Below are 21683 nucleotides of genomic sequence, written 5' to 3'. Positions count from 1 at the left end.
CTTTAGGTGATCCGCCCTCCTTGGTCTCCCAAAGTGCTGGGATTACAGGCCTGAGCCACAGCGCCCAGCCAGTTTTAGCCAGTTTTTCATTGGCCTCCCTCTTTGCCTTTTTTGCAAGGGAGCTGGCCTCCCTGTCCCTGGAGTAAGCAGGCTTCCTTATACCTATAGCTTCCTCTAAGGAAGCGTAGTTACCTCCAGCCTGGCCCTCCCCAAGGACATAGCTGTTTCCTCCACCAAGAGCAAGGAGTGGACATAATCACTGCCAAATAGGGAAGCCAGGCTGGACACCGTGGCTCATGCCTGTAATCCCAGCACTTTGGGAGGCCGAGGTGGGAGGATCGCTTGAGGCCAGGAATTCAAGACCAACCTGGTCAATGTAGCAAGAGCCTGTCTCTAAACAAATAAAAATATTAGCCAGCTGTGGTGGCCCATGGCTGTAGTCCCAGCTACTCCAGAGGCTGAAGCAGGAGGATTGCTTGACCCCAGGAGTTTGATGCTGCAGTGAGCTACGGTCACACCACTGAACACCAGCCAGGACAACAGAGCAAGACCCTGTCTCTTAAAAAAAACAAAAAATAAGGAAGCCAGATGGGTGCTGGGTGTGGGGGACACATGTCAAAAGTCAGACCTCTGTCTGAGTAAGGAAACAGGTTCAGAATTAGGATTAAGGACCAAGACAGCTTGAGGTCGTCAGAGGCCAGGAATTTCCATACAGCCTGCGATCCAAAGTGCCAACCAAGCTGGGCTAGATAGATGTTGGGGAAGAGTCTCTGTCGCCCTCTTTCCTTCCCCGTTAATGCTATCAGCTGAGCATGGGCCACTCCTGATTTTTTTTTTTTTTTTTTTTTTTTTACCGAGGACATAGGCTCAGAGTGTCTTCTAGCTTTCAACCCACCCAAGACTCTGACTTAGCCTTTCCCAAATGGTGTTGTGCAGAAAAATGAGAAAATTGTTAGGAGGATCATTTGCCTGGTAGATACTACATGCTTGATAGCTGTAAACAGTTGGTGCTCAATATATTGTGGCTTGTGGATCTTCCCAGCTGCTTCAGAACCCCAAGTCTGCTGTATAATTGTACTTGATCCCGACAACAGCCCTGCCAGATGGGTGTTACTGTGATTCCTGTGTCCTGGCAAGTGGACGGGAGGCCTGGAGTAGCTGAATTGCCTAGAGAAGGGGACATAGCTAGAAAGGAACAGTTGAAACTCATTGTGATGCCAGAGTCCATGCAAACTTTATCCTAAAAGGAGGGATCTTTTTTTTTTTTTTTTTTTTTTTTTTTTTTTTTTGAGACAGAATCTCGCTCTGTAGCCCAGGCTGGAGTGCAGTGGTGCGATCTCGGCTCACTGCAACCTCTGCCTCTCAGGTTCAAGCAATTCTTCTGCCTCAGCGTCCCAAATAGCTGGGATTACAGACGTGTGCCACCACAACCAGCTCGTTTTTGTATTTTTAGTAGGGATGGGGTTTCGCTGTGCTGGCCAGGCTGGTCTCGAACTCCTGACCTCAGGTGATCCGCCCGCCTCAGCCTCCCAAAGTGCTGGGATTACAGGCATGAGCCACTGCACCCAGCCTCCTTCTTCTTTTTTTTAGACAGGGTCTCACTCTGTTGCCCAGGCTGGAGTGCAGTGGCAGAATCTCAGCTCACTGCAACCTCTGCCTCCTGGGTTCAAGAGATTCTCCCACTTCAGCCTCCCGAGTAGCTGGAATTACAGGTGCGCAACACCACAGCCAGTTAATTTTTGTGTTTTTAGTAGAAACGGGGTCTCGCCATGTTGGCCAGGTTAGTCTCAAACTCCTCACCTCAAGTGATCCGCCCGCCTCAGCCTCCCAAAGTGCTGGGATTACAGGCATGAGCCACTGCGCCCGGCCTGGTGAAGACCTTCTTGCCGGTAGGGACTCTGCAGAGTCCTGACCGGGAGCAGGGCATCACATGGCGAAGGAGCTGAGAGTGTCAGCTCAGGTCTCTCTTCCTCTTCTTATAAAACCACCAGTCCCAATCCTATGATAAACCATTAATCCATGAATGGATTAATCCACTTATGAGGACACAGCCCTCATAATCACCTCTTAAAGGCCCCACCTCTCAATGCTGCCACATGAGAAATTATATTTCAACATGAGTTTTGGAGGGGACAAATATTCAAATCATACTATTATGTTACCAGTAAAATTTAAAATATAGGAATAATAATGGCCGATGTGTGGCAGGCTTACCAAATACTAGACCCCGTGCTAAGTGTTTTATATCTATTATTTTATTTTATTTTCTTGGTCACTGCATAACATATGCTCTGTTAGTCCCAGTTTTTCGAATGGGCATAACAAGACCGAACCTACCTAGAGTTGGCACAAGTTGTAAAAATAGGATTCGTGGCCGGGCATGGTGGCTCACACTTGTAATCCCAGCACTTTGGGAGGCCAAGGCGGGAGGATCACCTGAGGTCAGGAGTTCGAGACCAGCCTGGCCAACATGGTGAAACCCTGTCTCTACTTAAAATACAAAAATTAGCCAGGCGTGGTGGAGCGCCTGTAGCCCCAGCTCCTCGGGAAACTGAGGCAGGAGACTCGTTTGAACCCGGGAGGCGGAGGTTGCAGTGAGCCAAGATCGCGCCACTGCACTCCAGCCTGGGCAACAGGGCAAGACTCCGTCTCAAAAATAAAATAAAACAAAAAAATAGGATTCACTTTTGCCACCAACTTGAAAAGGAGGCAAACACAAGATGACTCATCTCTGGAGAGGAGGCATTCAGATTTGCCTACTCAGCATTCCTGGAGCTAGAACCAGATTTTGCATGGGTTAGAATCATATTTTGCTTGGGAAGCCACTCAGACCTCATTGTGTGGACTCTATTCCTAGAGCCAGCTTCCTTTATTCCTTTAGACTCTTATAATTGACTCAGGGGAAGGCACGTGACTCAGACTCGGCCAATCAGCTTTCTTAATTCCTCCAGCCTGCATGATTGGTTCAGGGGTGGGCATGTGACCCCAGAGGGCTCCATAAGATTCAGTTCTGGGACTTTGGTGGGAGTGATAGAAAGATTTTTTTCCTTGCTAGATCTTCCTTGCTGTGAAGCTATAATCCAGGTGCCACCATGTAGAGACCACCTGTCTCAGACTTCTGACACCATAGAAGGAAGCAGGACTGAGAAAAGGAAAGGGAGAGAGATGGGGTCCCCATCATTTGACACCTGGATCTAGCTGTACCTGAAAGCATCCTTGTCCTATGACTTGTTAGTTAAATAAGCCAGCAGTCGTACTTTTCTTTTTCTTTCTTTCCCTTCCTTACCTCCCTCCCTCCTTCCTTTCTTTCCTTCCTTCTCTCTCTCTCCCTTCCCTCCCTTCCTCCCTTCCTTCCTTCTCTCTCTCCCTTCCCTTTCCTTCCTTCCTTCCTTCTTTCCTTCTTTCTCTCTCCCTCCCTTCCTCCCTTCTCTCTCTTTCTCCCTTCCCTTTCCTTCCTTCCTTCTTTCCTTCCTTCTCTCTCCCTCCCTCCCTTCCTTCTCTCTCTCTCTCTCCCCCTTCCTTCCCTCCCTCCCTCCCTCCTTCCTTCCTTCCCTCCCTTATCTCTCTCTCTCTCTCTCTGTATAACTGAGCTTTCTGTTCTCACAAACTGAGAGAGGTCTTGCTAATCCAAGGCATGACAATCAGAGCAACATGTGAACATGTGAAGCCCAAAGAGCTGCAGAACTCCCCTCCATGGCTTCCAGCCCCGGGGGTGGTCAGTGGAAGTAACTGGAGCCCGGAGCTTCAGAGGCCTGTGTGGAGGTTGGAAAGGTTGTGGTCAGGAGAGAGTAATGTATCTGGTCCCTGCAACAGACACCCCTGCAGTTTTATCCTGAATCCTGGGTAATTTCCCCAGGTCCTGGGAAGCCTAACAAAGCCCCTACTCAGATGTTGGATTGCAAGTCCTTTTTGTTTGTTTGTTTTTTAAATCCACTTTAAATATGTCTGAAAACCACACACAGAGTGACTGCTGCACAGAAGAGCGAATGGTTCATGCCTTCTTCTTTGCTGCCACCAACAAGCCAGTTACCTGCTTCTCTGACATGGGACCCTTGGCTGGAGCTCACTGGCTGCCTTCCTGCCACTTCTAAGCCTCTGCACTTGCTGTTCCCTCTACCTACATGCTTTTCCCTGTGATCCTTCCTCATGTGATTTCCTCAGATTATCTTTGCTCAAACAACAGGCAAGGGCTGGGCCTTAATCTCACACCTGTAATCTCAGCACTTTGGGAGGCCAAGGCAGGTGGATCACCTGGGGTCAGGAGTTGGAGACCAGCCTGGCCAACATGGCGAAACCCCATCTGTACAAAAAATATACAAAAAATTAGCCAGATGTGGCGGCGGGTGCCTCTAATCCCAGGCACTTGGGTGGCTGAGGCAGGAGAATCACTTAAACCCAGGAGGCGGAGGTTGCAGTGAGCCGAGATCATGCCACTGCACTCCAGCCTGGGCAACAGAGCGAAACTCCGTTTCATAAAAACAAAGAAGCAAACAAACAGAAAAAACCAACAAAACAAAAAACAAGAGGCAAGAAGTTCAGTGTGCAGAATCTGAGAAAATCCCATGGTTGTTAACCCCAGGTCTGCCCCTTTTGAGCAGGGTGACGTTAGGCAACTGATTTGATTTCTCTTAGATGAAATTTCCTCACTCCCTGCTTATTCAACCGCAGTACTGAGGACATTTGGAGCTGGATTATCTCTCTGGCGGCGGCTGTCCTGGGCATTTTAGGGTGTTTAGTAGCATCCCTGGCCTCTCCCCACTAGATACCAGTAGCACTCCCACCCCACACGGGTTGCGACAACCAGAAATGTCTCCAAGACACTGCCACGTGACCCCCGGGGGGTCAGAATTTCTCCCCTTCCCCCTGTGGTTTCCTATGGAGGTGGAACATGTTTATTTCTTTGCTCACCGTTTTGCAATCTCTCTTCCCCCACCACAAGGCAGGGACTCTTCTATCTCTGTCACTATCCCATCCTCCCACAGTGGAGAGAGCTCTGGGGACTCTCCTGAGCAGAAGATTCTTGGGTGTCACGTTCTGTTCCATTCCTGGGGATTTATCTCTCTGCTGAGTGATGGGTACATGAGAACTCTCTGTATCACCCTTGCAACTTTTCTGTTTTGTTTTTACAAAAGAAAAAAAAGAAGGCCGGGCGTGGTGGCTCACGCCTGTAATCCCAGCACTTTGGGAGGCCAAGGTGGGTGGATCACGAGGTCAGGAGATTGAGACCATCCTGGCTAACACAGTGAAACCCTGTCTCTACTAAAAATAAAAAAAAATTTAGCCGGGCGTGGTGACGGGTGCCTGTAGTCCCAGCTACTCGGGGGGCTGAGGCAGGAGAATGGCGTGAACCTGGGAGGCGGAGCTTGCGGTGAGCCGAGATCGTGCCACTGCACTCCAGCCTGGGTGACAGAGCGAGACTCTGTCTCAAAAAAGAAAAAAATTAAAAAGAAAAAGGTGAGAGATATCACTCATTGACTGCTACCGAAACATTCTGTGGCTGAGAGAGGAAAATACCAGAAAGGGTGAATGTGGTCGATTGAATGATGCCTCTTCCTTCCCCCAGAGATGCCCACATCGTAATCCCTGTCACCTGTGAATTTGGTACCTCACTTGGCACAAGGCTTTTTGCAGATGTGATTAAGTTGAGGATCTTGAGATAGGGGGATGATCCTAGATTATCTGGTGCACCAGATGCCATCACAGGGATCCTTTTCAAGGAAAGAGGGAGGCAAGAGATTGAAGTGCTACGGCCAAGAAAAAGGGGCTGCCTTAAAAGCTGGATTCTCTCTGGAGCCTCCAGAAGGAACCAACCTTTGTAACATCTTGATTTTAGCCCTGTAAGACTCATTTTGGGCTTTTCACCACCAAAACTGTAAGAAAATAGGCAGGGCATGGTGGTTCATGCCTGTAATGCCAGTGCTTTGGGAGGCCAAGGTAGGATGATTTCTTGAGGCTAGGAGTTTGAGACCAGTCTGGGCAACATAGCAAGACCCCATCTCTAAAAAAAAAAAAAAAAAAAGAAAGAAAAATTAGCTGGGCTTGGTGGCACACATCTATATTCCCAGTTGCTTGGGAGGTTGAGGTGGGAGGATTGCTTGAGCCCAGGAGTTCGAGGCTGCAATGAGCCATGATTGCACCATTGCACTCCAGCCTAGGCAACAGAGTAAGATCCCGATGCAAGAGAAAATAATAAATGTATGTCGTTTTACATTTGTGGGCATTTGTGACAGAAGCAATGGGAAATGGATACAGTGAGAAACCCAGCATCTGGGCCTGGAAACCCCCTCTGGGTGGGTCTCTAGCCAGGGGCCAACAGGAATTGGAGCAGGGGCTTGGTGAGAGGTGGATATGGGGCCCCAGCATCTTGGTGGCCTTGCTGTGGCTTCTGGGGACACCTGCAGTGGCTCCCTTACACCGTGGCAGTTTGTTCCTTCCTAGACCCCCTGGATACAAGGGGCCTGCACTTTCGAACCCAGAGCCCAGGGACATCCCTCATGGTTCCCTGTTACCCTCTGGATGTCTGTCCTGCTACTATGCACCTTTCCCCAACTCCTGGTACACAGTGGGAGTTCAGGGGCCGTCTCATTTGTACCGCATAACATCACAGAGGTCCAAGACGCCATGCAATATTCTATTTAGGATTTCAGAGGCACAGTCAGTTACATCCATCTTCTTTTTGTCTTTGAGACAGAGTCTTGCTCTGTCTCCCAGGCTGGAGTGCAATGGCATGATCTCAGCTCACTGCAACCTCTGCCTTCTGGGTTTAAGCGATTCTCTTTACTCAGCCTCCCAAGTAGCTGAGATTACAGGTGCACGCCACCACACCTGGCTAATTTTTTGTATTTTTAGTAGAGACGGGGTTTCACCATGTTGGTCAGGCTGATCTCGAACTCCTGACCTCAGGTGATCTGCCCAGCTTGGCCTCCCAAAGTGCTGAGATTACAGGCGTGAGCCACCATGCCCAGCCTGCTTCCATCTTCTTAGCCACTTTTCCCTCAGGTGAGACCATGAGATTAGGAACCTGTTTCAATTTCCATCGGAATTTCCCAACAGGGCTGGGGCTTTGTGATTCGAATATGTTCAGAGAAGGAAGCAGAAATGAAGGATGTTATCAGAAAAGGAGGCTCAGGGCTGGGTGTGGTGGCTCACGCCTGTAATCCCAGCACTTTGGGAAGCCAAGGTGAGTGGATCACCTGAGGTCAGGAGTTCGAGACCAGCCAGGCCAACATGGTGAAACCCTGTCTCTACTAAAAATTACAAAAATTACCCAGGCGTGGTGGCACGCACCTGTAATCCAAGCTACTTGGGAGACTGAGGCAGGAGAATCGCTTGAACCCAGGAGGCGAAGGTTGCAGTGAGCCAAGATCATGCCATTGCACTCCAGCCTGGGTGACAGAGCAAGCCTCCATCTCAAAAATAAAATAAAATAAAATAAAATAAATAAATAAATAAATAAATAAATAAAGGAAAAGGAAGCTCGGTAGTTTTTAGGGGCTGCTGGCTTTTCCAAGCTTCAGGCATTTTGCTTTGAGTCTTTTTCTGTCTTTCGAGTCATCCTGAAGTGGAACCGAGAGAGGACTGAGTGGGTGGAGGGGGTGGTGGTGGGGACGGCTGTCTGCTCTGCTGGAATTGAGAGTCTGGGAGATCATTGTGGTGTTTTTGGAGTGATTCTTAACCCCAGATATAGACAGTGACACAAGGGGCATAAATACGAGGAACAGTCACCTTCCCTGGTGTCCTTGTTTGAAGCATTTGACCATCTGGGCGAGGCCCGGGAGCATCTGAACTGACTGGTGCTTCCATGAACAAGCACAGACTCAGAGCCCGTGGTCCTGGGTTTGAATCCCAGGTCTTCCACTTCTTTGCTGTGTGACCTTTGTCTACAAAAAATAAAAATTTAGCCAGGCACATTGGCATGTGCCTGTAGCCCCAGGTACTCGGGAGGCTGAGGCAGGAAGATCCATTGAGCCCAGGGGTCAAGTCTGCAGTGAGCTATGATTGCACCACTGCACTCCAGCCTGGGCAACAGAACCAGACCCTGAAGAAAGAAAGAAGGTGGGGAGACAGGGAAGAAGGAAGGAAGAAAGGAGGGAGGGAGGGGGGAAGGAAGGAAGGAAGGAGAAAAAAGGGAGGGAGGGAACAAGGAAGGAAGGAGGTGGGGATGGAGGGAAGAAGGAAGGAAGAAGGGAGGGAAGGAGGGAGGGAAGAAGGAAGGAGGGAGGGAGGGAAGGAACGAAAGGGAGGGGAGGGAGGGAGGAAGGGAGGGAGGGAAGAAGGATGGAAGGAGGGGAGGAAGGAACAAGGAAGGAAGGAAAAGGAGGGGGGAGGAAGGAGGAAGGGAAGGAAGGAAAGGGAGGGGAGGAAGGAAGGAGAGAGGAAGGGAGGGAGAAAGGGAGGGAGGGAAGAAGGAAGGAAAGGAGGGAGGAAGGAAAGAAGGAAGGAAGGGAAGAAAAAAGGGAAGGGAAGGACCTTTGGAACTACTGAACATCTCTGTTTCCTCATCTATAAAAAGAGGGATAAGTCATCATCATATCTTCCTCTATGGTCATTGAGTGGATGAAATAAGACAGCATTTGCAAATCCCCTAATGCATACCTGGCCCCTGATTTTGTTCCTTGGGCTACAGTAATGATAGAGGTTTAAAACCCCCAAACACTGTGTTGAAATCTCTCACAGGACAACCAGCCCACCAGCAGAGAATGTCATTTTTCCATCCTGGGTAAACAGGGTAGAGAAGAATGAGGACCTCAGGCCAGGTTAGAGAGACCTGGCTTGGTGACCTTGGGAAGGCTTTTAACTTTTAACTTTAATGCTAACGTCTGGTTCCCTCTGGTTAGGCGGTCGGCGGCCCAGCCATCTTGTCTTGAAGTTTCTGTTGCCTTCCATCATGGGTTTATTTGTTCAGCAAATGTTTATGGAGGGCCAGCACAGGGGGGAATAACAACTAGAGTTCTAGGAAGACATGTGAAGAAACAAGTTCCGAGCCCCAGGGAGGAAAGAGGTCATTGCCTCCCTCCGGGGAAAATGTCTCTTCTCATACCTGGTTCACTTCTTAAATGCAATTTCCCCCTTCAGATGAGTAAGGAGTTTAATCACAAAGAGAAAACACCTTCATCACATAGCCATCCTTAAAAGGCATTTATTGGGAAGCTGGTTTACAGACTTCTCACCCAGGTTGCTAACAGCCAACCTGTCTGGGTTTTGGGAAGTTAAAGTGTCTGTATCCCATTTCTTTTTTTTTTTTTTTTTTTTGAGACAAAGTCTTGCCCTGTCACCTAGTCTGGAGTGCAATGGCACAATCTCTGCTCACTGCAACCTCTGCCTCCCGGGTTCAAGCGATTCTCCTGCCTCAGCCCTCCCGAGTAGCCGAGATTACAGGCGTGCACCACCACGCCTGGCTAATTTTTTGTATCTTTACTAGAGACGGGGTTTCACCATGTTGGTCAGGCTGGTCTCGAACTCCTGACTTCGTGACTCACCCGCCTCAGCCTCCCAAAGGGCTGGGATGACTGTGCCCAGCCAGTTCTGACTTTTTAACTTGTGATTTGACTTTTCCTCTCTGAAGTCGTTCTCTGCTGGACATGAGTTGTTGAAGGTGTTGCTTTTCTTTGTAGACGATTAGAGAAGCCCATGCACTGGGCTATGGACGATAATACTTTGAAGATGTGCAAATGATTTGCAACCTTTGTTGCAGAAATCATCCCTCTGAGATGCTGTTTGGCTCGATAAATAAAGGACCTGCAAGAAAGAATTTATCTTGAGCATTCCTTGGGGGAGAGAAGCAAAGGGGAAGTGAATGCTGCATAATAATTCTTTGCATACTTTATGGAGGGTGGGTTCCTGCAGTGCCCTGTGGTGTTTTTTGTTTGTTTGTTTGTTTTTTTTTGAGATGGAGTGGCTCTGTCGCCCAGATTGGAGTGCAATGGTGCGATCTCGGCTCACTGCAACCTCCGCCTCCCGGGTTCAAGCGATTCTCCTGCCTCAACCTGCCAAGTAGCTGGGACTACAGACGCGCTCCACCACGCCCAGCTAATTTTTGTATTTTTAGTGGAGACAGGGTTTCACCATGTTGGCCAGGATGGTCTCGATCTCCTGACCTCGTGATCCGCCCAGTTGGCCTCCCAAAGTGCTGGGATTACAGGCGTGAACCACCGCGCCTGGCCCCCTGTAGTGGTTTAAAGCATCTTCACTGTTATTCTAAGCCTCACATTTTAAACAGAGCTGGAAAAGGACTCTAATTGCTGGCCTGGGATGCTTGTGTGCTGTAGGAATTCACTGAGGGGGCGGGGCTGAAGAGGGCTGCTAGAGGATGGTTCAGAAGCAGATGGAACTTTCTCTCTGGCTGGACACAGTAGCTCACACCTGTAATCCCAGCATTTTGGGAGGCTGAGGTTGGTGGATCACCTGAGGTCAGGAGTTCGAGACCAGCCTGGCCAACATGGTGAAACCCCGTCTCTACTAAAAATACAAAAAATTAGCGGGACGTGGGGGTGGGTGCCTGTAATCCCAACTACTTGGGAGGCTGAGGCAGGAGAATCGCTTGAACCTGGGAGGTAGAGCTTGCAGTGAGCCGAGATCGTGCCATTGCACTCCATCCTGGGCAACAAGAGTGAAACTCCATCTCAAAGAAACCCAAAAATAAATTTAAAGAAAAATTTTCTCTCTGATTCTGCCTGCCTACTAGGCTGGAAGCACCATGAGGTCAAGGTCCACGATGTCTTGTTGCTATTGAAGCGCCCCCAAAACATGGCAGACCCTCAGCAAATCTTGGACAGATGAATGTGCATTCGATTCAACATGTGTCTGCTAGGTGGGAGCTGAGCGGGAATCGCAGGGCTTGGGTCCCGGGGATGATGGGGAATAGCAGTGTGATTGTGGGGAAGCCAGGGGAGTGGGGTGCTGGAGCCCCCAAAGCTATAAATCAGGGCCTGATGAACAGACAGACAGATGGACCAACTCAGCCATCTCAGCCCCATCCGCTTTGATGATTTCCCTCTGGCTCTGGCAAGGGTCTCACTCACCAAGTGGTTCTCACCCTAGGGTGGGTCTGGATATTTCTGGGGACATCTGTGGTTGTCACACATCGGGGTGGGGGGAGATGCTCCTGGCATGGAGTGGGTGGAGGCCAGGGATGCTGCTCAGCACCCTGCCATGTACAAGATGGCCCCACCCCAGATGAAGATCCGACTGTAATACCACCAGTCCTGAGGCTGAGAAACCCTACTTTAAGATAACAGTGACGGGGGATTTTCCACTCCAGAGTCTGAGTCTGCGACTTGGGAAACGGCCCCGGCATTACCAGGTGTTGAATTTGTGAGAATAAAAGGAGAAGGTGTGTAGCCCGTGACCCAGTTCTGCCCCAGACAAACCGATATTCCCTCCAAAGCTCTATTTGGCAAAAGTGTTTTCGTTGCCTCTTGCCCGTGGTATCTCCCCTGATAAGCATTGTGGATTGTTCCAGATCGTGTTGACGGGGACGGCTTCCTTCTCCGCGGCTGCTGGCCCTGACCCTGCAGCTTTCAGTCTGTGGGAGTAGAGTCAGCTGTTGAGCAGTTTACTCTGTCCCTGTGTCAATGGGATTGTGCATGTTTTGGTTCCTGAGGGGTCATTGATGGTGCACTTTTCTTTTGTTGTTAGTCAATTTAATTTGTTACTAATAATAAAATCCAGAACTTACCTGACCCCAAAGGCCCAGGTCCTTAAGAATGCTTGGTGGAATGCACGTCCTTTTCAAATACCGGCTCCTTTGGAAAACACAGAGGATGGAGTGAAATCCTTACCTGGATTGTACTGGCAGTTGGATGACAGCGTCATCTCCTGAACATGGAATTTAGCTTATTGCTAAATAAGACAGCGCAGTGCCTCGCACCTGTCATCTTGGTGCTTAGAGAGGCCGAGGTGGGAGGAATTCTTGAGGCCAGGAGTTCAAAACCAGCCTGGGCAATACAGAAAGAGCCTATGTCTACTACAAATATAAAAATTAGCTGGGCATGGTGGCGTGCACCGGTAGTCGCAGCTACTTGGGTGGCTGAGGCGGGAGAATCGCTTAAGCCCAGGAAGTCAAGGCTGCAGTGAGCTGTGACTGTGCTACTGCACTCCAGCCCATGCAGCAGAGCGAGATCCTCTTTCAAACAAACCAGCCAACCAACAAGCAGATCCCAAGGGGACAATTTTTCCGGAATTACCTTATTGTATCAAGAACAGTTTGATCAACACCTATAATCCCAGCACTTTGGGAGGATGAATCACTTGAGGTCAGGAGTTAGAGACCAGCCTCGCCAACATGGTGAAACCCTGTCTCTACTAAAAATACAACAATTAGCGGGGCATGGTGGTGGGTGGCTGTAATCCCAGCTACTTGGGAGGCAGAGGCAGGAGAATTGCTTGAACCTGGGAGGCAGAGGCTGCAGTGACCTGAGACTGCACCACTGCACTCCAGCCTGGGCCACAGAGCAAGACTCTGTCTCTCTCTGTCTCTCTGTCTCTCTCTCTCTCTCTCTCTCTCTCCATATATATATATATACAACTTACCTTGAAGACTGTTTTGGCACCCGTTAACTTTTATGCCAGAGGCGAGTGCCTTGCTTGTGTCACCCTGGTTCCAAGAATCTGCATAGTTTTTCCCAGCCCATTCTACAGATAGGGAAACTGAGGCCCAGGGACACTAGGTTCCCCTCCAGGAGTCGCACAGCAAGGAGAAAGTGGAGCCAGGACTTGATGCCAAACACTGAGACTCCAGAACCCATATTTTCTCGGCTCTTAGGTTTTTGTCAATTTCCTAAATTTGTGTGTTTTAGTGGGGCTGAGTTTCTCCTGTTAATTTGTTTATGGAGAGGAGACACTCCTGTTTACTTTTTTTTTTTTTTTTTTGAGACAGAGTCTCTGTTGACCAGGCTGGAGTGCAATGGCTCAATCTCGGCTCACTGCAACCTCCACCTCCCGGGTTCAAGCGATTCTCCTGCCTCAGCCTCCCGAGCAACTGGGATTACAGTCACACACCACCACACCTGACTAATTTTTGTATTTTTAGTAGAGATGGGGTTTTCCCATGTTGGTCAGGCTGGTCTCAAACTCTGACCTCAGGTGATCCACCTGCCTCGGCCTCCTAAAGTGCGGAGATTACGGGTGTGAGCCACCGCGCCTGGCTCTTGGCGTTCTCCCTTGATAATACTTCTTGGGGGTCATTTCAAATCTCTGTTTCTTCTGTGGTCACGTTCATTTGTAATTTACTTATCCAACCCGCAACCAATAGACTTTCCCAGCCCTTTGTTAGTATAAACAGAACTCTTTGACTTTCATGGCGTTTTTGTTCTGGAGGTGCTATCCTTGATTGCTAAGATACCCATGACATTGCTCTTGGAATTGGAGTAGGGTGGATGAAGTAGTATTCAAAGATGGGGGTGATGCAAATGTTCTGTATTTGAACCTGTACATTCGCCAAGTGTTATTTTTACCCCCATGTACATCTATTATGGAATAAAATACATGACTTTGGCCAGGCGTCATGGCTCATGCCTGTAATCCCAGCACTTTGGGAGGCTGAGACGGGAGGATCGCTTGAATGCAGGAGTTCGAGACCAGCCTGGGCAACATAGTAAGACCCCGTCTCTAAAAAAAAAAAAAAAAAAAATTAGCTGGTCATGGTGGTGTGTGCCTATAATCCCAGTTACTTGAGAGGCTGAGGCAGGAGGATCAGTTAAGCCTGGGAAGTCGAGGCTGCAGAGAGCTGTGATAGGCAGCCTGGGTGACAGAGGAAGACCCTGTCTCAAAACAAAAAACAAAACAAAACATGACTTTTATGGAGTTGAGCTCAATGTTTGCATACACATGAGGAGCAGAAGCTGGAGGTTTCAAATAAATATCTGGCTTCTGCAGGCTGCCTGGAGAGAGGTGAGAGCGATGCATTGGTCACCCAGCCTGGAGTGCAGTGGTGTGATCACAGCTCACTGCAGCCTTGACCTCCTGGGCACAAGCAATCCTCCTGCCTCAGCTTCCTGAGTAGCTGGGACCACAGGTGTGTGCCACTATGCCCAGCTAATTTTATTTATTAATTTAGAGAGGAATCTCGCTCTGTCACCCAGGCTGGAATGCAGTGGCACATTCTTGGCTCACTGCAACCTCTGCCTCCTGGGTTCAAGCAGTTCCCATGCCTCAGCCTCCTGAGTAGCTGGGTTCACAGGCATGTGCCACCATGCCCAACTATTTTTTTTTTTTTTAATGGAGTCTTGCTCTGTTGCCAGGCTGGAATGCAGTGGCGCGATCTTGGCTCACTGCAACTTCCAACTCCCCTGTTCAAGCGATTCTCCTGCTTCTGCCTCTCGAGTAGCTGGGATTACAGGCACGTGCCACCATGCCCAGCTAATTTTTTGTATTTTTAGTAGAGGGGGGTTTCACCATGTTGGCCAGGATGGTCTCGATTTCCTGACCTCGTGATCCACCCACTTTGGCCTCCCAAAGTGCTGGGATTACAGGCGTAAGCCACTGCACCCAGCCTAATTTTTGTATCCCTAGCCGAGACAGGGTTTTGCCATGTTATATAAGCTGGTCTCGAGCTCCTGGGCTCAAACGATCCACCCGCCTGGGCCTCCCAAAGTGCTGGGATTACAGGTGTGAGCCACTGCGCCCAGCCACAGCTGTTGTTTTCTCACTGGCTTGAGAACTGTTCTCTTAAGCTGGTCAAGGTTATGACGGTTTGTGTGGCCTGTGCATGTGTGTGTGGTCAGATCCCATTTTTCTAAAGCAAAGTTTCTATTTGGGTATCTGCTGTTTAATTTTTCAGGGATTTTTTTTTTTTTTCCCGGTTGCTAAGGAAGGTACGTTAAATTTTATCTTTGCATCCTGTAGAACTCTTTGTGAATAATACACAGCCAGAGGGAAGATAGGCTGAGGAAGCAGATAGGAAGGAAGTTCAAGGGGGGGATTTCTATGTGAGAACCAAGAAACACCTTTGATCTTTAGATTTCAAAGTGGGAAATTCAAGGTGAGGTGGGCGTGGAATTAGGAGTAAACCCAAGAAGAGCGAGTGGGCGGTTCCTCCTGGCAGCCACAGAATAGTTACGTGGCATGAGGTCAGTGGCATCTCAGAGGGTGGTGTTGTCTTTGACTTAGATGAGTTCTAAGAAGCAGAAGTTCGTGAGCCAAACACGAGGTGGTTTTCTGGGGGGTACAAGGGCTGGAAGGGGGGCAAGCTCTTAACCACAAATCCCTTTCCATGCCCAAGGCCAAGCTCCTTGTAACTCCTTTTCTTTGTTTGCCTCCCTCCCTCCTCCCTCCCTTCCTCCTCCCCTCCCTCCCCACTTCCTCCCTTTCTCTTCCCCTCCCTCTCTCCCCTCCCTCCCTCCCTTCCTCTCTCTCCTTCCTCCCTCCCTTCCTCTCTCCTTCCTCCCTCCCTTCCTTCCTCTCTCTCCTTCCTCCCTCCCTTCCTTCCTCTCTCTCCTTCCTCCCTTCCTTCCTTCCTCCCTTTCTCCCTCCCTCCTCCCTCCCGTCCTTCCTTCCTTCCTCCCTTTCTCCCTCCCTCCCTCCTCCCTCCCTCCCTTTCCCCTCCCTCCCCCTCCCTTTCTCCTCCCCTCCCTACCTCCCCTCCCTCCCTTTCTCCTCTCCTCCCTCCCTCCCTTCCCCCCCTCCTTTCCTTCCTTCCTGTCTACTTCCTTCCTTCCTCCCTCCCTCTCCTTCCTTCTTTCCCTCCCTTCCTCCTCCCCTCCCTCCCCCCTCCCTCCCTTTCTCCTCTCCTCCCTCCCTTCCCCCTCCCTCCCTTCCTCTCTCCTTCCTTCCTTCCTTTCCTTCCCTTCCTTCCTTCCTTCCTTCCTTCCTTCCTTCCTTCCTTCCCTCCCTCCCCCCTCCCTCCTTCCTTCCTTCCCTCTCAAACAAGGTCTCACTCTGTCACCCAGGCTAGAGTGCAATGGCACAATCATATCTCACTGCAGCCTCAAACCCCTATGCTCAAGTGATCCTCCTGCTTCAGTCCCTCAAGTAGTTTTTAAACTTGTTTGTAGAGATGGGTCTTGCTATATTGCCCAGGCTTGTCTCGAACTTCTGGTCTCAAGTGATCCTCCTGCCTCAACCTCCCAAAGTGCTGAGATTACAGGTGTGAGCCACTGCCCCGGCCCATTCTCCTTTCTTTAGCCAGGCTAGGGAGACATTAAGTGGGGAAACTCATGTTTTTTTTTGAGATGGTTGCTTTATTCTCATGATATTTTCCCTCTTTCCAACTTCCTTGATCCCTCCCCAGCCTCCTCTTAGTGTCTGTGTGTGGGTGAAGGGGCTTTGCTATACCTTCTGCTTTGGGTCTCATTCATTTTAATTTTTTGTTTTGTTTTGTTTTGTTTTGAGATGGAGTCTCACTCTGTTACCCAGGCTGGAGTGCAGTGGCACCATCTTGGCTCACCGCAACCTCTGCCTCCCAGGTTCAAGCGATTCTCCTGCCTCAGCCTCCCGAGCAGCTGGGGATTCCAGGTGCCTGCTACCATGCCTGGCTAATTTTTCTATTTTTAGCAGAGACAAGGTTTCACCATGTTGGCCAGGCTGGTCTCGAACTCCCGACCTCAGGTGATCCGCTTGCCTCAGCCTCCCAAAGTGCTGGGATTACAGGTGTGAACCACCGTGCATGGCCATTCATTTTAGTTGGAGCCCAAATTCACTGATGGCTCAAGTTCCCAATCATTCTCGGCATTCTATAATCACAGGCCTCAGAGAGTAATGCTCCCAATGGCCCTCAAATTATGGTTTCCTTAGGAGGCTATTAAATCTTGATTTCTGAGAGGAAAATTGGGGATTTTGTGTTTTCCCTTTTAGACTTGAGTGTTCTGTTACTGTGGATGAGCTCTTCTAGAAACTTCCAAGCAGTTTCAAAGGGGATTTAGATGTCATCAGGAAGTGTGGTTGACAACGTGATATTTGGGCTTTAGAAAAACAGCGTGTCACCTGTTTTATTTATTCCTTGATGATGCTTTTTTTGTTTGTTTTTGTTTTTGTTGTTGTTGTTGAGATAGGGTCTCACTCTGCCACCCAGGCTGGACTGCAGTGGTGCAATCTCTGTTCACTGAAACCTCCTCCTCCTGGGTTCTTGCAAATAGACAGTCCCATTTGGTGGTGACGGGAGACAGTGACAGATCATCAAGCATTAGAGTCTCATAAGGAGCGTGCAACCTAGATCCCTCGCGTGCACAGTTCACAGTAGGGTTCACGCTTCTGTGAGAATCTAATGCTGCTGCTGATCTGCCAGGAGGCACAGCTCAGGTGGTCATGCGAGCGATGAGGAGTGACTGTAAATACAGACGAAGCTTCCATTGCTCGCCTGCCGCTCGTCTACTGCTGTGCAGCCTGGTTCCTAACTGGCTGGTTTGAAACTAGACTGGGCAACATGGCCAAACCCCGTCTGCTCAAAAAATGCCAAAATTAGCTGAGTGTGGATCACAAGTGTGTGCCTGTAGTCCCAGCTACTTGGGAGGCTGAGGTGGGAAGATTGAGTGAGCCCAAGAGGTGGCAGCTGCAGTGAGCTATGATCACACCCACTGCACTCCAGCCTGGGTTACAGAATGAGATTCTGTCCCTCAATTCCTTGAGGGGTGGGGGACCCCGGCTTAATCCATCCAACCCTCTCTTCCCCATGAAATAAAGGAAGCTGTGAGTGCTATTATGTGTATCATCCCCTCCAGTAGTCAAGTTAGCCCAAGGTACTTCGATGGTTCCCTTCTGCACATGGGGAGACCGAGGCACAGAAAGCAGAGTCACGTGACCAGGAAATAGCTGTGTCTGCTCAAAACTCAGGTCGGCCTGATACCATAATTCCTTGCACTCCACGTGCTGGCAATTGAAGCTCTGGCTCGCAGGTCTGATGGGAGAGCCTCAGACAGTGTCTCACTCTGTCACCCAGGCCGGAGTGCTTTCATGCAATCATAGCCCACTGCAGCTTTGACCTCTTGGGCTAATCGATCCTCCCACCTCAGCCTCCCGAGTAGCTGGGACTACAGGTGTGCACCACAATGCCCACCTAATTTTCGCATTATCTGTAGAGATGGCGGGAGGGAGGGGTCTTGCCATGTTGCCCAGGCTGGTCTTGAACTCCTGACCTCAAGTGATCCTCCGGCCTCAGCCTCCCAAAGCATGGGGATTACAGGCATGAGAGAGCCACTGCAGGAAGCCAAGAGCAGATTTGGACAATGTAGAATTTCTCCACACTCCTCCTACTGTCCCCATCTTAGGCCTGGCTACTGCGGGACTGACAGGCAAGGCTGGCTGTCCATCCGTTCCTTAGTTTGATTGCGTGGCAGAGATGAGGAAGGAAGGCAAGAACTGAGCTAGAAAGTTGGCATTTGGTGCTCTGGTTTTTCAATGCAAGAAAGTAACACTTTGGCTTTTATAGAATAACCTTCTGAGGAAATTAACAACCCGGTGTTTCAGCCCCCTGTGAACTTGATCAGAGCATGGTCACAATTTGTAACGAAATGTTCTTGTATGCCCAGTGCTAAAGATTTCTCTTTGTCTACCCTCTAGGCTGTGGAATGGTGTGTTCTAACCATTAGCTTGTATCTGGAGCTCAGATGGTGCCGGACACTCCGTAGGAGCTCAGATCTGTTGATAGAAGCCACTAGAGAACGGGTCAAGAAACAGGAGGTGTTTTGCTGCCTAGTAAACTTTTTTCTTTCCTTTTTTTTTTTTTTTTTTTGAGACGAAGTTTCGCTTTTGTTGCCCAAGCTGGAGTGCAGTGGTGCCATCTCGGCTCACTGCAACCTCTGCCTCCTGGGTTCAAGCGATTCTCCTGCCTCAGCCTCCCAAGCAGCTGAGATTACAGGCACCCACCACCATGCCCGGCTAATTTTTTTTGTATATTTAGTAGAAATGAGGTTTCGCCATGTTGGCCAGGCTGGTCTCGAACTCCTGACCTCAAGTGCTCTGCCCGCCTCGGCCTCCCAAAGTGCTGAGATTACAGGCATGAGCCACCGCGCCCGGCTCTACCCATCTTTCTTACATGATGATATTCAGCAGCCAGTCTGATAGGGAAGCATCGTTTGTCTTTTTTTTTCCTTATTGCATTTTCCCTGCATAGGTGCCGGGGCTCGGTAGCATAAATCCAGGTAGAGCTGGGAAGTTCCAGGTGTCTGGGCTGTTTGCTCTGGTGGATGAAGAGCAGCTGCAAGGTGGGGCTGATTAGCCAGTGAAGTCTGAGGATCCAGAGGGAAACTTATTCCTTTCTTTTGTTGAAATCAACATGAGCAGGAAATGGATCTTTCCCCCAATCAGAGAACTTCACATGTTTTTCTAACAGAATAGCAGTGTCTGAGGTGTATACATGGGCAGCGGCCCCCCTGGGAAAATGAGGCCATGAGGCTCCTGGCATGGAGATGACGCACGAAGCCTCTCGTAACTTCTACAGGGGAAAATAAAGCAGTCATTCCAGGCTGGGCACGGTGGCTCACATCTGTAATCCCAGCATTGTGGGAGGCTGAGGCAGGTGGATCACCTGAGGTCAGGAGTTCGAGACCAGCCTGGCCAACATGGTGAAACCCCATCTCTACTAAAAATGCAAAAAAAAAAAAAAAAAAAAAAAAATTAGCTGGGTGTGGTGCTGGGCACCTGTAATCCCAGCTACTCAGGAGGCTGAGGCAGGAGAATTGCTTGAACCTGGGAGGCAGAGATTGCAGTGAGCCGAGATCACACCACTGCACTCCAGCCTGGGTGACAAGAGTCAAACTCCATCTCAAATAAAATAAAATAAAATATAAAAGTTAAAACAGTCATCCTGGCTTTTAGGAACCCACAGAATCAGGAAGTAAGCTAAAAGTCGTCTCCCTTTTGTCAAGATGGAATTTGAAATAGGTGCATTTTCCTTCTGACTTATGATTCTGTTTCAGGGTGCCTCTGCAGAAATTCAGTACGTCCCCATGGGCACTTGTATCCTTCAGGAGTTGAGGAAGTTTTCTCCATTCCCTGTCCCTGTCCCTAGACTGCTAGCTCATGCATGTAGCAGCTCCCGGGAAAACTGTCAACCTGTGCATATTCAAGACCGCCATATACTTATTATTGAAAAGCCATCAGTCATGTGAGCGGAACTTTTTTATGGTTGAGATTGTCCCCAGGGAAACCCGCCTTGCAATTCAGACCTTCCACGGAGATCGATTCCAAACTCTCATCCTGTTCCCACTTCCTTGTTCCCATGGAGGCTGCGGTTCTCTCTCTGTGCCGCTTACAAATTGTCATACCTATTTCCAAAAATGACACAGAAAACTTCAACATGTGGCTAAATCTGAACAGAGAAAAATAAGCAAAGAATTGAAGGCGCAAGGCATTTTCAGGGAGAGAGGGAGAGCTTTTGCATGGTTTGAAGGGATGATCTTTAATGAGTTGAGGGTCACCTAAAATAGAATTAAACTGTAGAGAGCAAATTGTTGGAAATGCAAGGAGAAACTTCGGAGAAGACTCTAACACAGCCTTGATCTGGGAGATAAGACTCAGGTAACAAAAAGTTTGAAAAACATGGTTAATAAGATTGTGGTAACAGATAGGACTGAACTTTGCACTCTGCAAACAATATACATTTTAAAGTGCTCTTGGAATAGTTAGAAAAATTAATCATCTGTTAAATCTGGAAAAAACAAAACAAAACACCCCAAACCAATACATTCCAAAAAAGCAGACATTGTACTGCTTCTAATCTCTGGTTGCAAGTAAGCATAACTGGAAATTAATTTTTAAAAGCTTAACTGAGCAAGCATGCAAGAGAGACTCCTACCACTTGATAATTAAAAAGAAAATGAAAACCAAAAAAACCAAAAAGGGCTGGGTGCCATGGCTCACGCCTGTAATCCCAGCACTTTGGGAGGCCAAGGCGAGCGGATCACCTGAGGTCAGGAGTTCGAGACCAGCCTGGCCAACATGGTGAAACCCTGTCTCTACTAAAAGTACAAAAATTAGCTGAGGGTGGTGGCGCATACCTGTAATCCTAGCTACTTGGGAAGCTGAGGCAGGAGAATCGCTTGAACCCCGGAGGCAGAGGTTGCAGTGAGCCGAGATGGTGCCATTGGACTCTTCTAGCCTAGGCAACAAGAGCTAACCTCCATCTCAAAAAAACAAAAGACAAAAAACAAAACAAAAAAAAACCAACCCATGTCTTAAGTTGGAGGATCGAAACACTGCAAGGATAGACTATTTTAAGATGATAATGATGTGAACATGGAGACAAAGGCAGAGGTTTAAATGATTACAGAGGAAATTTGCTTGATAATTTATTATAAAAATATAGAGAAATCACAAAAATGAGACGATGAATATTGGAAATAATAAGCACAGATGAACTGATTAGAAAACAAATAGAACTGACAAAATCAAAAAGCTGGATCTTTTAGAGAGATGCTGCTCAGTAGGGTGGCCACAACCCATGTGAAAATTAAACTAAAAATTCATTTTCTCAGTCGCACAAGCCAAGTTTCCACTGCTCAGGGGCCATGTATGGTTAGTGACTACTGAAATGGATAGAACAGATACAGAACTTTTTCATCGCTGCTGAACGTTTGTTGGACAGTGCTGTTTTAGAGGGAGGAATCAATAAAACAGAAAAACTAAGACAAAGGAGGGGGAGAGAACAAATATTGTAGATAAAATTAAGAATGAAGGCCTAGCACGGTGGCTCACGCCTGTAATCCCAGCACTTTGGGAGGCCGAGGCGGGCGGATCACGAGGTCAGGAGA

At 48.9% G+C, this 21683-nt stretch overlaps 1 protein-coding gene across 1 annotated transcript in view; it reads left to right on the top strand.

The window, feature by feature from the left end:
• LOC129044937 (insulin receptor-like) overlaps nucleotides 1-21683 on the top strand; it is a 292218-nt gene that overhangs the window by 65935 nt on the left and 204600 nt on the right. The gene's annotated exons all lie outside the window — the stretch shown is intronic.

This window comes from Pongo pygmaeus, chromosome 8, assembly GCF_028885625.2.
Source record: "Pongo pygmaeus isolate AG05252 chromosome 8, NHGRI_mPonPyg2-v2.0_pri, whole genome shotgun sequence".
Classification (NCBI taxonomy): Eukaryota; Metazoa; Chordata; class Mammalia; order Primates; family Hominidae; genus Pongo; species Pongo pygmaeus.
The sequence above is the reverse complement of the archived record's forward strand: the minus strand, read 5'-3'. Positions and strand labels throughout refer to the sequence as shown.